The following is a 16,809-nucleotide window of genomic DNA, read 5'->3' on the forward strand; positions in this document are numbered from 1 at the left end:
TCATAAAATTGCTTATACTGTTCTGAGCTTTTCTGAACTGAGGCCATAGCTAGATAGATAGTAGGCCAATTACAACTCATTTTTCAGATAAGAGACATTTTGGTCATGAGTCTCTATGCCTGCTCCGTATTTTGACTCTAAGACTAAAATCAATAGATAAGCATGAATCTCATTCAAATATTATCAGATATGGTATAAAGTACAATATCCAACCTTGCTACAGGGGCAGAGGAAATCTAAATATCCTCCTAATGCCTAGATGAGCATGGTGGGTCATGTCATTTTTCTTTCCTCTAGTTCTATGTCTCATCAGTTCATATCTGCTACTTCAGAGTCTTCCCTTGTGAAATGACACAGCTGAGCCTGTACCATCCAGTTGAATCCATTCCTATATCCAAGTGCCAAATACATCAAGACACAGGGGTAAACTGACAAATTGCTAGAAATGAAATGGTTTTTTAACATAAAGAGTAGACACAGTGGGATCATATGTCACCATGAATGGAGAAGGTGATTTGCCGTACAGTCCTTGTTACAATGAGAACATAATATTAGAGCTGAAAATCATTACCTTCTGGGGTAATAGACTCCTGGGGTAATAGGTTATATGTGTAGATAAATAATATTTAATGCATTTATTGGGTGCTTATTATGGACCAGGCACTGTACTAAGTATAGGGGATACAAATACAAGAAAATAAGTAGATATTCTCTGCACTCCAAGAGTTTACATTTTAGCAGAGAGAGACAAAGCATGAAAAAGAATGAGAAAACAGAGAAGGAGGGAAGGAAGGCATCTGTGCAGAGACAAGCCTGCTGGTGAGAGGCAGAGCTAGTCTGGAGAGTGAGTGGAGCTGGGAGTGAAGTAAACATGCCTGGGGCTCCTCATGAAATGATCATCCCAGCCAGGGATTCACCAATCAGGAAGGAGCTCAGGCTCCTGGGCGGAGGCATCTTGAGGTTGGCAACACTGCTGGTGAAAAGGTAGAGTAGTCTACAGAGCTGGTATATGTAAATGCATGATGCCCATTAGTGGACTGCACACAAATGTGTACTTTGTATGAACTGATAATATGTGATGTCATGTTGAGTATATATTCCATATATTTAAAGTGTGCTCTTTTGTTGTATTGATCACCTTTGTTATATGTCTTATTGCCAAAAGTATATGTCCAGTACTAGATTTCTGCATGTGATACGTATGCCATCTCATATGTAATTCTATGTGTTACACATTGCATGTGAAATATTTTGTCTACAGTAGTGGTTCTCAAACTTTTTTGATCTCATGACCCCTTTAAAGTCTTAAAAATTATTGAAAAATCCAAAGAACTCCTGTTTATGTAGGTTGGATTTACTGATATTTACTATATTAGGAATTAAAACATCTTAATATTTTTATGAAAACAGTTTTAGCTTCCTGGACCATAAGTCTCAGGGACCCCCAGAGGTCCCTAAATCAAACTGAGAATCCTTGATCTGTAGTGCACAACCTTATTATATAGACTTTTACTTTATGAGTTATGCATTCTGAATTTCGGAATTGATTCATGCTTACTACACATAATTCTCATTTGGATGATATATAATTTGGTACAAAAGTATATGTTTCTCTATATGTACTTATAAATGTATTATACTCATGTACATGTTCTAAATCTTTGAAGTGATTACCAATGATATGATATACTAATTTATAAATGTTTATGATGTACATTTACAGAAGTCCTAAGGTATCTCATGTCTTTACTCTGGGAGGATGCAGTAGAATCTGTGGTGCAAATCACTCCTTCCATTAGTGGCAGTTGCTAGGACTATTTCAATTTGCCCACGTGTCTTGGTGTGCCTCGCATGTGACTTGGGGATAAATTCATCTAGTTTTTGGACTGAAGGTTATGGTTCTTTGGTGGAGGAAAATGATAAGTTAGGTCTGAGCTAGGAAGAAAGAGAAAAGAAAGCAAGAGGGTGGAAAGTGGTATGGCATACCATACCCCACTAGGGGACTAAGGCTTGCGAAGGTCAGCTGTTGGGTTCTCATGTAGTCAGACTGATGCAGCCCCAACAGGCTTCATCATTCCTGTTCATCTCTGGTTTGGACTTGATGTGATCCTCCCTCTCCTAGCCCCTTCTGTCCTTTTCCTCCCTCAGCAGGGAATTTCTGCTACTACTGCTCCCTATTCCCAGTTGGAACAGAACTTCTATAGCAAGCAGAAGGAGCTTCTGGGAGTGAAGGTTACTTATTTCCCTAGTGATGAGTAACTAGGAGATGGCAGCTAAGTGTGTACTTGGAAGAGATCTGTACTTGGGACCAGGAATACCTGAGTTCAAATCCAGCCTCTCACACTAGTTTTGTGATCCTGGACAAGTTATTTAACCTTTGTCTCTCCAAGTTTCAGCTGTAAAATGGGAATTAATAATAGGACCTGTCCCCCAGAATTGTTATGAGGATCAAATAAGATAATGTTTGTAAAGTGCTTCACAAACCTCAAAATGCTATACAAATGCTAGCTATCCCAACATTTCCAGTGAAGGCTGGGTCATGGGACTGGGACTGGGTTGGACTTTCAAACTTCTGTCCCTGGGAAATTACAAAGAAAAGATGTGCTTTGGGACATGAGCATTGAGAGTATTTATTCTCTGTGTATTTCTCTACTTCACACTGCTTTTTTATTTTAAATAAATTGTCTTCACGTGTTTTGTTTTAAGTATTACCATGTGATATTCGGTGATCAATAATAAAAACACTCTTTTGAGGAAGAAATGTAGACAGATTAGGGGCTTATGAACATTAGCTTGAAGAGATTAATCCTGAACCAAGGCTTAAAATGCAGAGAGTAAATAAGTACCATATTATGATTCTAGGTTGTATTTCTGGCTAAAAGGAAAGAGATGCTTGGCAGAGAATTGGGCTGAACTCCCCTGATGCTAAAATAGTTACCCCTATTGATATGTCACTAAATTTTTTCTAATTTCAAAACATATATGGAAAACAGCTTCCTCTTTTTGTCTTGAGGAGCACTTTAAAGGCTCTATTTTACTCAGATAATATATTTTTTTTAACATAAACAGGTTGACATAGTGGGATCATATATTCTTAGTTATTTATCTCTAAGCATATGTTCTACTATACATCTCTATACTAGAAACTTTATGTAGAGCAACAATGAAATGTGGCAAGTCTTCAAAGAGATGAGAGTACCAGATCATCTTGTAACCTGAGGAGCCTGTATACAAGCCAAGAGCAACAGTTAGAACTGAACATGGAACAATGGATTGGTTTAAGATTGGAAAAGGTGAAAAGGAGTATGATAAGGCTATATATTGTCACCTTATTTGTTTAACTTGTATGTAGGGTACATCATGAGAAATGCCAGGCTGGAAGAATCAAAAGCCAGAATGAAAATTGCTAGGAGAAATATCAACAGTCTCAGATATGTAGATGACACCACTCTGATGGCAGAAAGGGAAGAAGGATTAAGAAGCTTCTTGAAGGTGAGAGGGGAAGGTGAAAACTAGCTTCAATCTTAACATTCAGAAAATTAAGATCTTGGCAACTGGTCCCATCACCTCTAGACAAATAGAAGGAGAAGAAATGGAAGCAGTGTCAGATTTTATATTCTTGGAGTCAGATCACTACAGATGGTAACTGTAGCCAGGAAATTAAAGATGTTTGCTCCTTGGAAAGAAAGCTAAGGTAATTATGTTCAGCATACTAAAAAGCAGAAACATCACCTTACTGACAAAGGTCTGTGAAGTCAAAGCATTGTTTTTTCCAGTAGTCATGTATAAGTTTGAGAGTTGGATTATAAGGAAAACTGAGTGCAGAGATGACACTTCCAAGTTCTGGTGCTGGAGAAAACTTTGGAGAATCTGTTGCGCAGCAAGGAGTTCAGATTCGTCTATACTTAAGGAAATTAACTCAGACTATTTGCTGGAAGGTTAGATACTGAAGTTGAAGCTTAAATGTTTTAGCCACATAATGAGAAGACAGGACTCCTTGGAAAGCCCCTGAAGACTGAAGACAAAAGGTAGAATGGAGGGCAGCAGGTGATGTGGGTTGATAGTATCATGGAAGCAATGAACATGAGCTTGGACAGACTTTGAGAGAGAGTGGAGGATGCAAGGGACTGACATACTATGGTCCATAGAGTCATAAAGGGTTGGACATAGTTGAATTATGAAATAACAACAAAAACAAGAAAATACACTGTCAGAGAAAGCTTAACTGATCTTTGCTGATTCTTTCATCAAGGATAACCTTATTTTGTGCTGAAACCAAAGGAACAGAAAAGAAGAGTCAGCACTTCGTTCCCCAAATAAAAAGAAAATAACAACTACCAATTCATAGGCCTGCCTTTCATTACTGTATAATATTTATGAGAAACATCTTTGGTTTGCTTATATTCAATGCAGATGCACTAAACCAGTCATATCATATAGTTTTTTTAAACATATACAGGCATCTAACTGCCCCAACTTTAATGTCTTAAATATTATATATGTATATATATATATAAAATCTACTAAAATGGCAATTCCATGATGCAGACTACAATTGTTCTTAACTTTACCCTTTCATCCCACTTAAAACTACATATATTTGTATATATGCGTATGTATACATACTCCCATATTTATGTATAGGCACTTTATTCAGTGTGCTACTCAGCTTCCCATGTATGTAAGTGTATATGGGCAAGTAGGTGGCACAATGAATAGAGTGCTGGGCATGAAGTCAGGAAGACTCATCTTCCTGAGTTCAAATCTGGCCACAGGACAAGTCACTTCACCCTGTTTGCTTCAGTTTCCTCATCTGTAAATGAACTGGAGAAGGAAATGTCCAACCATTCCAGTATTTTTGCCAGGAAAAGGTCAAATGGGGTCATGGAGAGTCAGACATGAGTAAACAATAAATACGAGAGAGAGAGAGAGAGAGAGAGAGAGAGAGAGAGAGAGGTTTGCCTTCTGTTCTGGTTTCTGAGTTCTTTCTCCTTAGGCAATCACCAATCACCTTTGCAGGGACTGATCTTGGCTTTCTTGCTCAGCCTTGCTCTTTTTCACATTCTTGCCACCCATCTCATTCCCTTTCTACCTTTCCTGTTTTAATTGTTAGTAAGCTGCACCTGTGGGACTTAAGTTCTATAACTTAAAATTTACACTCCTGAGTCCATCGTCCATCTCTTCCCACCCAACCTCCCAATAGAAAGTATAAAAGTCAACAGTCCCTACCCTTGGATAAAAACTGCCTGTGTTCCCTGCTTACTACTACAGGTCTAGCTTATTTACTAATCTCCTGTAATCTGAGCTATGGAGGTAGAGCTATGGTGCTCACTCAGTCCTTATTGCCTTAATTGATTTCCCTAGATTGACTGCTTTTTTTTCTAAAGCTATGATAACCACTTAATTCTTCATAGTTGTGCCTCATTCTTAGAAACCTGAATTATTATACTTCTAGTGTTTGACTGACCTCTTCTGCCTAGCTAGATTCCTGGTCTTAGTTTTTCCTCTGAGCACACTGACCTCTCACTGTCATGGCAGTATCCTAGAATGACCAAGTCTCATCTATAGCACTATAGCATAAATACAGCACCTGTTGATATTTGTACCATGAAGATATTGCCAATCCCTTCTCTTCTTGACTTGACAGATTCTTGAATTTTCATTTAATACCTTCATTAGTGGATTCAAGAATATACCAGAGACATTGTCATTTCCAGAGCCAGTTCAATTTAACAAGTGATATAATTAATGTATGCAAAGCACTTTACAAACCTTAAATTATAAATATACATTACTATTGATACCCTCATGCCCTCCCCTATAAACCAGTCAGGTAAGATAGATCTTAAATCAATACATTAGGACCACTCTTACCAGTTCCTTACCTTTCAAAGAACTAATATCCTTCTAGACTAAGTAGAACTTCTCACCGACTCACTCACTAGAATATTTGTGATGAGAAATTCAATACACTTGATGTAGTACTTCCAGTTTTTTTATTTCTCCTGAAGAGACTGACATGAATCTCTCGTGTGGACCATCCTTTCATATGTCCCCATTTGGCTCCCTATGCTTCTCACAATAATAGCTCTTCCAAACTTTTTTTTTTTTTTTAACGCTGCCTCAAAACTCCTGTGGTTGCCCCTCCCATCCCTATTCTCTCAGCCAAGAATCTTACCTCATATTTTATAGAAAAAACTGAGGCCATTCACCAAGATCTCCTTCTTCCCTCCTGATGCCTTCTGCCACTATTCCCTCCTTCACCCCCATTTCACAATAAGAGGTGACACTTCTTTTCAAGGCAAACTCCTCCACATGCACAAGTAATCACATTCCATCCCATCTTCTCTAGCTGAGAGACTTCTCTCTCATACCCAGTCTTACTTGAATTTCTCCGTCTACTGGTTGTTTTCCTGACATTTACAAATACATCCACACTATTCTGAAAAAACCCTCACTTAATCCATCCATTCCTGCTAACTATCATCCCCATTCTGTCTTCTTTTTTTATGGCTAAACCCCTTGAGAGGGTTATCAGTAATATGTGCCTTACTTCCTTTCCACTCATTCTCTTCTTAACCATCTACAATCTGGTTTCTGATCTCATCATTCAACTGAAACTGCTTTTTCTCTGAAGTTTCTTATCTCTTAATTCTCAAATCAAATGGCTTTTTCTCAATTCTTATCCTTCTTGACCTTTCTGCAGAATTTTACAATGTGGATTATCTTCTCCTTGATAATCTCTTCTCCCTAGATTTTCATGACACTTGCCTTATAATTCTTTTTCTTTTTACTTAACTCACTCCTTCTCAAACTCCTTTGTTAGATCTTCACCAGATCATGTCCACTGACTGTGGGTATCAAAATAATCTTCTTAAATTGTGGGTCCAACCATGTCACCCACCTACAACAACTTCAATGGCTCCCTATCACCCCCAGGATCACACATAAAATCCTCTTGCATTCAAAGCTTTCCTATCTTTTTTAATCTTTTTATACCTCCTCCCACATATATATTCTTCAATTCAGTGACATTGATGGGGTGCTTTTGTGCCTGTGCTTCGACCCCAATCACTACGGGCACTATGCCTAGCAATTACTCATGAGGGGGCCCCAGAAAAACACTTATATCTCTTACTGGTACAGGAACAAACTGCACCAATAAGAAGTATTAGTTTGAGCTGCTTTGTACTAGCTCATAAAGATATGCTGTACCCAGTGGACTATCTAGACCAACTCCCTACCTCATTATAAGTGTCCTGGACTTCTCATTATGTGCAGCCTAGACTTTAGACGTATGTATACTCCCCACATCTATCCAGTCAAATAAGACACTGATGGGTGGCAGACTGAACAGTTCTCAGTCAGCCCTAACAGGTTATCTCCCTATGGAGACCCCCTTGGGATTTTCCTGGAGAACTCTGGGTAAAATGTCTGCATAGTAGATACAAAAAGTATATGTTCCTATAAGAACTGACTGCTCCTTAAACACTCTCTGACCCTACCCTGGAACACCTAATTAGCATATCTGGCACAAGTTTTACTATAGTTTTATCTTTTATAAATTTTAAATGTACTAGGTCCCAGGTTCCTTAAGAACTTTTGCCCACTGAAAAGTATAACGATAAACTTTTGCCAACTTGACCTAAAGATTGCTTGAGTCTGAGAATTCATTCTAGACTGAACCCTGCTCAGACCTGCTTAATATTGTCCTCCTTACAACTGTTCCTTGATCAAACGACTGTTATCTCCCAAGTTGAGGTGTTTTCAGACTGTCTCCCACTGACTGTGTATGATCTGAATCCTCATCTACGCATCCATTCAAGTCTCATCTACAATCCTACCTTCTACAGGAAGCCTTTCCTGATTCCTCTCAATTTTAGTGTCTTTCCTTGTGGATTATTTCCAATTTATCTTGTATATAGCTTAATTGTACTTAGTTGTTTGCATATTGTTTTCCTCATCAGATTCCATATTAGATTGTGAGTTCCTTGAGTGCAAGGACTGTCTTTTTGTAATTCCACCACTTAGCAATGAGCCTGACACATAGTAGGTGCTCAATAAATACTTATTAACCAACTGATATTTGGAGTAGCTCATAAATGGACCTTCTTGCTTTTGGTCTCTCTCCTTTCTAGTCCATCCTCTCTATAGCTGCCGAATTGATAGACTCAAAACTCAACTATGGCTGTAATACTCCCCTCTTCAATAATTGTAGAGTAGATACCTAGTTAGTACCTATAGCAAAGCTGGCATTTAAATTCTTCCACATTATTGCTCCTACATTTTTTCTTCTTTTCATTCTTGACTCATATTACTCTCCTTCATTCACTGCTCTCCATACCACTTTTCCCCCAGAGATATATAATTACTAAATAGGAACTGTTTCTCTTTTACCCAGGAACCCTGAGGGTCTTCCCTTCCCAGTTTGAATTTTTTTTAAGGGGCTATCCCCAGAGTAACTACTTAAAGAGGTCTGTTCATTGAATGGGTATATCTCACTCAAAGTGAGAGTTGGATAAGACCTTACCCTAAAATGGCCAAGGTTGCACATTACAACCTGGGCCATCTCCAGTTATCCTGATGAATATCTGGTCACTAGATTCAGATGGCTCTGGCGGAGAAGTGAGGCTGGTGACCCGCACAGCCCTCCCTCACTCAAAGCAAAGTCAAGTACAAGTCATGCAATTATTTCTCTGATGGCATGGTCTTCTTCAGCAATGAAGGATGAACACATGCACAGTCAAGGTTGTATCCTTCTTACCATAGCTAGCATTTTCCTCATAGATACTCTCTATTCTGTTTCTTCTCCTCCAAAAATGATGCCAACTGCACAATCAGTGGATGAAGGGAAAGCTCTTTTAATCCTATGATGAGAATGCCTCTGGGTTCTTTAAGATTTTCAGCTCATGGCTTGGTTACATGGCTTCCTTTGGTCCCTCTTTTGGCTCATATGGCTTCCTTGGTCCCACAGGTCTACTTTTCATAGGTAACTATCTCCTTAGATACCCCTGAAACCTTATCTTGCTTGGGTGGCACCAATGAATGTGCCTCTTTCACTCTTGATCAATTCATAGTGAATTCCTCACATTTACCTCTTTCCTCCCTCAAAGCTTGGCAAATATGTCTCCCCTTTATTTGGCACATGCCCTTTCATCTCTATGGAATTTGAAAGGAACTTACACTCTATTTTTATTTCCCAGCTTGCTTCTTCTGTGGTAGCTGGATAAGGTTTTATAAATTCCCTTCTGATTTGGTTGGGAGGAAGACCTGATTGGTAGAAAAGAGAAAAGGATAAAAGGGAGAAGAAAATGTGACAAAAATTTGGATGGTTTTGGTTCAGGAAAAGGAAATATGGGAAGACTTAAAAAGAAGCAACAGGACTTGAGATGAAGGAAAAGGAAGATCTGAATAGGAGGAGGCAAGGATAAGGGCTCATGCTAAAACAGAGGGACTCAAGGAGTAGGAAGAGGAGGAGAAAGCAGTTTGACAGTTTGACTCAAAGAGGAGATGTTAGACAAGAGAAAGGAAGTTGAATGTAACTGAGGAAGGGATGAGATCAATGACTAGAGTTGGACTGTGGATGGTGATATATAGTATTCAGAAGGAAAAAGATAAGAGGGAAGGAAAGGAGTAAGAGATAGAATTTCAAATCATGATCTACTCATGTGATGAAATTCAAGAACCAAAGAATGAATGGGTGGTATGAAAGGAGGACTAATACTTATTGCTTGGTTGATTGTAGGAGAGCCAACAGAATAGAAATGAAGGAATTACAGACCACTTAGGGAGAAAAGGGAACTATAGGAGGTGTTAGGATAAGAAATCACATACCTAGCATATGTCAAAGTGGTGATGGAGCTTCACTTTTCCGGAAATCCACAGGAGCTGTCTTTATCTGTCAGAAGCAGAGCAGATAACAGTTTGTCTAATTCTTTTTTTTCTATCATGACCATTCTCATAGTTTATTTGCTTAAATAATCCACAGTTAAGCTTCATGCTCATAAAACCAAAGTATGGGCCCATGTTAAAGTATGACAGTACTTCATGGTTTTTCCAAATTAAAAGGATTTCTAAAGTTTTTTGCATCCTTTCCTGAACCAGTTTTTGCTGTCATATCCTTGTAGTTGAAATAAAAGGGGAGGAAAGAAAGGGTGAGATATTTTGGATATGCTGGTGATCATTAATAGAGAATTTCAATTTGGATCCTGGGTTCTGATCTTTATAGGAGGTAGTAAAAGTGATCAAGTTCTCATTATTACAGATCTGCAAAAATGAGAGAATGTTACACTTACCATGTACTATTCTGTCTTTTTAAAAACTTTTCTTTGTAACTCACACTATCCCCAAATAAAATGGACTTTCTTGAAGAAAGTTGGGTTTCTTCTAACTGGAGGTCTTTAAGCAAAGGCTAGATAATCACTTGTTGATTCTGTTTTAAAGGTGACTATTATTCAGGTATGGGCTGGAATGGATGGCCTCTGAGTTCTCTTCCAACTATGAGGTTCTGTGAACTTCTTTAAATGAACTTCTTTAAAACTTCCAAAAGGGAAGGCAAAGGGATAGAATCAATTCTTCTCAGGACAGGTTCAAGTGGTGATGGTTGTTGTTCTTTATTCTCGAAGAGGTTCAAAATGACATCACTATGTTGGGGTCAAGGTACAGTGTGTCCAGCTCTGGCTGATCAGATCAACGCAAACGTGGAAAGCTCTACCACAGATCGAGCACAAATAGTCCATAAGATCATATGGGGTGAAAATGTCTTTAAATTTGTGCATCTCACATTTCTTTCATCTGAAAACAGAGGGACTACATGAAGGATGGAAAAAATTCCTATAGACTTTAATAACTTTATTTTCTATTAAGATTATACAATATAGTCTAGGAAGTAGCCCTTTTGATTCCATCTTCTTCCCAGTTGTGTGTCTAGACATCTGAGTTTGAACACACCACTTCAACTTATCTGAATCACAATTCACTCATTTGTAAAAGGGACCTGAGGGATGACCTTCTCTGACCCATTATTTTATAGATGAACAAACAAAATTCCCAAGAGTGACTTATTCAAAGTCACAAAAGTAGCAAGTAGCAGGACCCGAATTTGAACCCAGAGTCATCAATCTCTAATATAATATTATTTTGACCATAATGTTTCTTCCTATTTCACAATGTTTTGTAAAGATTAAATGAGCACGAAGAACATGAGTTTAACCACTGTCTTTGTCAACCATTAATATGATTGGTTCTTAAAGAGAAAAGGAAAAATGAACATTGGTATTTTCTTTTTGCAACTATATGCAGGTTAGGATCTTAATGAAAGTAAGAGCTGACCTTACCATAGTACTTTAAGAGTTTTAAGGACTTTCCGAGGAACAACTCTGTGAGATTTAATAGTGTAAGGCTCCTTGATCATACTGTTCTCAATGCCTGAAGTGTTCCCATTCCTTTCTTTTACTGTCCAATTTTTTTAAGCTGAAGTGAAATGTGTCCTCTTTAGTATGACCTTCTTGACTACCCCCTCTTCCAAGTTAGAAACTGTCTATCCACCCCACCCATGGACCTGGTATTTTGATATTCACTATAAAACTTCTTCAATATTTAATATTTCTGTATCATTTTCTATATTCCATAAAGGCAGGAACTTTATCTCGTGCACAATCTATCTTCAATAGTTCCTTGCACAATACTTTGCATATTTTAGGTGATTAATAAAAGTTTACTTGAATTGAATGGGGGTCACACACATTCCTTGACAAATATATGGACATCCCATTGCTAAAATGATGCAAATATCCAAAGGTAGTGTCACTAGAAACCTTGGGGAATGCCCGTTAATGAACCTCATGAGGTGAGGCAGCTACTTCTGGGACAGAGAAAGAAAATACTAAATTTGGAAAGTCTGAAATACAGGTGAGGGACTGAGAGGGAAAATAACAGGAATTTAACAAGCAAATAACAAAAATAATAATTGGCCTCTTGAGATTTCCTCCCTGAGGTCAAAAAAAGTTGTCTGTTCTTGTTTCAACCCCTATACTTTGTTCACTCCTGCCCTTGCTTCCCATGCAAAGGATGGCCTCCTGGACTGGAGGTGAGTCAGCTGTTTTCTTGGATTCATCACATGGCTGTGGGCCTTCATGACTTCAGTGTGTATTGGGAAAGCAGGCTTTCTGAAATCCATTGGCTCCTTCTGGCTTCATAACTTCTGCAAAAATGACTTGGAGTTTGGTAACCAGAGAGGCAGGTGACAAGTTGTATATCTAGTTCTAAAAGATTGTGGGTGCTCTAGTGCTTCCTAAGACAGATTATGACTGAGTGAGGAAGCAGGAGAAAGGTAGCCAGGGTGGGGTTCCACCAACTCAGATGATTCTCAGCTGAGACCAAGGTTCTATGACAGGACTCCTCACTCTTGCAGTGGATATCTGGGCCAGATGTCAACCTTGTGGTTCCTAGCTCTTTCCTAAATGATGAGGTCACAAGGCTGGTTCCTGCAGAGGGATTTACTTATCTTTTCTGAGCCTGTGGAAATCTGCTTTGCTGTGAATTGAGGGAGTGAAGGCAGCATCCATGCATGGACTGTAGTGCTCACTTCAGCAATGACCCACTAAGTGACAAAGTTTTTTCTTTTTAGGAACATGTTGACAGGGAACTTATTTCCTTTCCATTTGCTTTACATATTTATGCTTTGGTAACATGGAAGTTTATAAGTAATATTGTTTTCAAAATCTTGGTTGGAAGGGACCTCAGCAGCCCTCTAGTTCAACTTATACACAAAAGGGGTCCTCTGTAATAAACTGCAGAAGTGGCCATCCAGTCTTTTCTTGAAGATAGTTAGAAAAAGCCCACTACTTCTCAAGTCAGCCTACTTAATTTTTGGATAATTCCAATCATTAACAAGTTTTCCCTTTGACCAAACATAAACTTGCCTCTTGGCAGCTTGCTTTATGTCCCCAAGTAAAGGGAGTGAAGGGAGGTAAGGTGCAGAGGATATTGTAGACTCTTAGTAAACATGTGATTGAAGAGTGAAAATTCAACTAATATTTTAAACCTTATTTCAAATCCTAGCCTTGTTAGGGGAGTTGATAAACAGTGAAATCAGAATAAACATGGCTTCCTCATTTGTTTTTAGCTCCTGTTCTCCCGACACTAATTAGATTCTTCAGACCCAGTCAGTGACACTGGGACCATATATGGGAGAACTACATCATCCAAAATAAAGAGCATGGGATAAATAGTAAGGGTGAAACAAAACTGTTTCAATAAGTAAATAGAGCCATCCTACCCCAAATATCAACCTTTGCAAACATATGATGTAGTGAGTTGTAGAGAGATGTAGTGAGTTTGAAATCAGGTGTCCTGGGGTCAAATTGAGGCTCTTCATGGCCTTGGGAAAATTAAAAAGCCTCTCTGGTCCTCAGTTTCCTCATCTACAAAAATGAGAAGGTTAGACTACATGGTCTCCAAAGTTACTTCTAGATCTTTTTGTGATACTTTCATCCCTAGGTCTGTAACTATATGGGGTTTGGATCCATATACAAAAAAAATGTTTTATATTCAGATGCTGGAATGATGCTTTATTATGACATTAATTATAATGTTGATTATATCTTAACCTTATATAGTACCCACATTTTTCAGAGTGCCCATATCTTTCACAGTTTATTTCCTTTATGCATAAATTCAGTAACAAGCATTTATTCAACGATTAATATATACTCTGATAATACACACATTGACATGCTAAGAGATGAAAAGGAGGAAAAAGAAACAATTTCAGAAAAGAGACTGAAATCAAAAGTAGTAGAGCTGAGAGAAGAATAGGAAGGAAAGTATGATATAAGGAGACAGTCCCATCCAAAGAAAGCTGACCAACCAAGCATCCATAGTTTTTTTTTTCAGGTGCAAAGCCTTTGTTTGCTACATCTTCCTATTCCCCCTATCTTTTCCCCTTCTCTCCTTCCTCCTATTCCCTTGCTCCTGCCTGTGTCCTTTCACATTCCACTTGAGAATTTGTTAACAAGTTCAGCTAAAAGCATATGAGTGATTTCCTTCAGTCAGACTTAGACATGAAGGCAAGACTGCTCCCCTTTCTATGTAGACAATAAGCATGCCACTGGGAACAGACCTTGTTACTAAAAAAAAAAGACCCTTGCCCAACACAGATCTGGATATACACACCTGCAAAGCATGACCTTTTAAAAAGTACATTTTGGTATGCGTATTTAAATATTTGGTTTCCTTTTTGATTCTATGGATTTTATTTTATACATTTAAAACCACTATTTTGAGAAGGGGTACATCAGCTGCACTAGAGTGTCAAAGGGGGGCCAATGAGAGAGAGAGAGAGAGAGAGAGAGAGAGAGAGAGAGAGAGAGAGAGGGAGAGAGGGAGAGAGAGAGAGAGAGAGAGAGAGAGAGAGAGAGAGAGAGGGAGGGAGGGAGGGAGGGAGGGAGGGAGGGAGAGAGAGAGAGAGAGAGAGAGAGAGAGAGAGATCAAGACAGAGACAGAGACAGAGAGAGAGAGGGAGAGAGAGAGAGAGAGAGAGAGAGAGAGAGAGAGAGAGAGAGAGAGAGAGAGAGATAAAGACAGAGACAGAGACAGAGAGAGAGAGGGAGAGAGAGAGAGAGATAAAGACAGAGAGAGAGAGAGAGAGAGAGAGAGAGATTAAGAAGAAACTGTATTAGAGCACTACCTAGGACGCTAGACTAAGTAGTTTCCATATGGTCACACAATTAATATGTATCCCTTGCAGGACTAGAACTCAGGTCTTCCTGTCTCTAAGGCTCTAAGATCCTTTGTCCATTAAGTCATACAGTGGCATGTAAAGTGGGGTTGGTGACCTTGCACAGCCCTCCCTCACTCAAATCAAATTCAACTGCAAGTCATGTTGTCATTTTGATGTCATGGTCCTCTTCCAGAACGAAGGACAAACGAGAAGAACAACATACAGAAGCATATATTATTACTATCCTATTTTTTTAAAAGGTAAAACTAAGTGAATTTTCTAAGATCACACATCTAATTCATTCAAACCCAAGTCTCCTGACCGAGGCCTGTGCTCTTTTCACTGTGCCACATTACAAAATAGGGAAAATAACATCTGCACCATAACTCTCATAAAGTAGCTGGGAAGATAATTTTGGAGGAACATAAAATACCATCTAAATATTTTATTACTACTGAATATATGATAGGAACATGTAAAATGACTTAGGATTATGATTATGGATCTGACCTGTCTTATCATGGCCCTTGCTCTTCTCTTTGGACTCCTTCATTTCCTCTTTCTGCTTTTGCCTTTTTCATGGAAACATCTCCTTGATTTCTCCTTTTTCTTCCTTTTCCCCAAAGTCTCTTCTTCTGACCCTTCCTGTCCTCTTCCTGGCTCTCTGCTTTCTCCTCTTCCTGCCACATTCATACTTTACTTGTCTTGACTATATATGTATTCTCTTACTCCTTTCTATGTTCCCATCTCATTTTTTTCCACCCATTCTGTTTCACTCATTTTCTGTTCCTCCTATATTTTTTTATTCATCTGCATATTGTCTACCTTTTCTGCATGTTTTCTTTGTGCATATTCTGAGTTGTCCTGATGCAGACTTTTAAAAAAATTTCTTGGAGGCAGAGATTGCAAGGGAAATTCATTTAATGAATTTGTTGAGTCCATGTGATTATGAAAGCATTGCGGGGGTGGGAAACTTGTGGCCTCAAGGCCACGTATGGTCCTCTAGGTCCTCCACTGCAGCCTTTGACTGAATCCGAACTTCATAGGACAAATCCTTTAAGGTTCCCCACTTCTGGTGGGGGATACATGTGAATGGCTATTAGAGTTGTGTACACACAACCACAGCCATGTACATTTTTATATAGATGCAGAACAGGTGAATGCATATGGATAGGTGAATAGGCAAATAAATATGTACACACTGTCAAATGTATGTAGGTAAGTAGATGTCTGCAAGTATTTTTTTAGATGAAGAGTTTATGTATAGAGACATGTATCTATGACATCCAAAGTAGCTAAATAGACTGGTAATTAAGGACCTCCACAGTCTAACTCATACTGCCTTTTCAGTCTTCTTTCACTTTCTTTCCATGCATTTGGCCACCTAGCCAGCTTGGACTTCTAGATACTCCTCAGCTGTGTTCTGCATTCTTCTACCTACATGCATTTTGACAAGTTATTCATTCATTATGTCTGGAAAGGACTCAATCAACCAACAAGCATGTATTAAATTCCTAGTGTGTGCTAAGCATTGTGATAGGCACTGGGGATACAAGGATAAAAATGAAGCAGTACCTGTCCTCAAGGTGCTTACATTCTATCAGGGAGATAATAGGCACATACATTTCCAACAGGATGTCTCCACTCAGATGTCCCACCAATGCCCCAAACCCATCATGTCCTTAACTGAACTCATTATCTTTCTGCTCTAAATCTTTTTCTGACTTCACTATTTCCCTGTCCCTACCACTCACCCAATAGTCCCCATTTGTAACTTTGGGATTATCTTTGATACTTCTGTGCCTCTATTGTCCATATATCATTACAGGATCTCTGTGAGGAGCACATAGAGTAACATACGTAAAGTGCTTTGTAAACCTTGAGGCACCATATAAATGCTAGTGATTAATCAGTTCCCAAGTATATTGCTTCCTTTTTCTAAATCTATTTCCATCTCTTCCAAATGTCACCACACAAATACAGGTTCTTGGTACCACACCCTCCATCACTGCAGAACTATATTGCTCTTATCTTCACTCTCCCCCACTCCTCCTTAGCTGCTATTTATCTATTCAGTGTAGCAATGA

The 16,809-nt window shown here is 38.7% G+C and overlaps 1 protein-coding gene across 7 annotated transcripts in view; it reads right to left on the bottom strand.

Annotated features, from left to right (window-relative positions):
* LOC140533104 (TRPM8 channel-associated factor 2-like) overlaps positions 1-16,809 on the bottom strand; it is a 68,216-nt gene that overhangs the window by 33,532 nt on the left and 17,875 nt on the right. For 3 of the 7 annotated variants that reach the window (XM_072652460.1, XM_072652457.1, XM_072652458.1), the window contains 2 exons: positions 9,835-9,898; positions 9,184-9,270 (listed from right to left, as the gene is read on the bottom strand). The gene's annotated coding sequence lies outside the window, so the exon portion shown is untranslated. Of the gene's footprint in view, positions 1-9,183; positions 9,271-9,834; positions 9,899-10,295; positions 10,796-16,809 lie in introns of those variants that run through there. The other 4 variants (XM_072652463.1, XM_072652459.1, XM_072652462.1 and 1 more) reach the window with 3 other exon arrangements.

Source organism: Notamacropus eugenii, chromosome 3 (assembly GCF_028372415.1).
Source record: "Notamacropus eugenii isolate mMacEug1 chromosome 3, mMacEug1.pri_v2, whole genome shotgun sequence".
Taxonomy (NCBI): domain Eukaryota; kingdom Metazoa; phylum Chordata; class Mammalia; order Diprotodontia; family Macropodidae; genus Notamacropus; species Notamacropus eugenii.